Raw genomic sequence first — 1,072 nt, 5'->3', positions numbered from 1 at the left:
TAAAAATTCAAGATGGGTGCAAATACACAAATACATGTGTGATGACTATTCTTGGTTGTCAATTTGACTACACCTGAAATTAATTAAATCCCAAATGATTTGGACATACCTACAAGGGAATTTTTCTTAATTAAATCAGACACCAGGGCACGGAGCGCATCTGCGGAAGCAGATCCCGAAGGGTGCGGGTGGGCCTGTCAGAGTGCTGGGATTTGAGCTTCGGCTGTTTGAACCCAGGATCTCAAAATGCATCGTGATTCCTGTCCATTAGATTATAAGGTGTATGTAGGCAATCTTGGAAACAATGGAAACAAGAATGAATTAGAACGGGCTTTTGGCTATTACGGACCACTCCGAAGTGTGCGGGTTGCTCGAAACCCTCCTGGCTTTGCGTTCATTGAATTTGAGGATCCCCAAGAGGCTGCTGATGCTGTCCGAGAGCTCGATGGAAGAACACTATGTGGCTGCCATCTAAGAGTGGAACTTTCGAATGGTGAAAAAAGAAGTCGGAATCGTGGCCCACCTCCCTCCTGTGGTCGTCGCCCTCGAGATGATTACCATAGGAGAAGTCCTCCACCTCGGCGAAGATCTCCAAGAAGGAGAAGCTTCTCTCAAAGCCGGAGCAGGTCACTTTCTAGAGATAGGAGAAGAGAAAGGTCTCTGTCTCGCGAGAGAAATCACAAGCTGTCTCGATCCTTCTCTAGGTCTCGTAGCCGATCTAGGTCAAATGAAAGGAAGTAGAAGGCCAGTTTGCAAAAGAAGTGATGTACAGGAAAGGACTTCATTTGACAGGAGTATGTACAGGAAATTCAAGTTTGTTTGAGACTTCATAAGCTTGGTGCATTTTAAAGATGTTTTAGCTATTCAAATTTGTTTTGTCTCTTGGAACAGTGACACACAACGATGTAATTCTCTGTGGTTCCAAATGGATCCTAGAAGGCATGTAATATCAAGAAGTGTTACTTTACAATGTTCCCTTAAGCAAGATTGGATTTGCTTTGAACTTTAGTTTTTCATAGACTGAAATAAAACTAGATCCTGCCCAGTTAAAGTGTGATGTGCTAATGATATA

General features: G+C 43.2%; 1 pseudogene; it reads left to right on the top strand.

The window, feature by feature from the left end:
* Positions 1 to 242: 242 nt before the first annotated feature.
* LOC102926436 (serine/arginine-rich splicing factor 3 pseudogene) lies at positions 243 to 855 on the top strand (annotated as a pseudogene).
* The last annotated feature ends 217 nt before the right edge of the window (positions 856 to 1,072 follow it).

This window comes from Peromyscus maniculatus, chromosome 14, assembly GCF_049852395.1.
Source record: "Peromyscus maniculatus bairdii isolate BWxNUB_F1_BW_parent chromosome 14, HU_Pman_BW_mat_3.1, whole genome shotgun sequence".
Classification (NCBI taxonomy): domain Eukaryota; kingdom Metazoa; phylum Chordata; class Mammalia; order Rodentia; family Cricetidae; genus Peromyscus; species Peromyscus maniculatus.
This window is presented reverse-complemented; position numbering and strand designations above follow the sequence as displayed.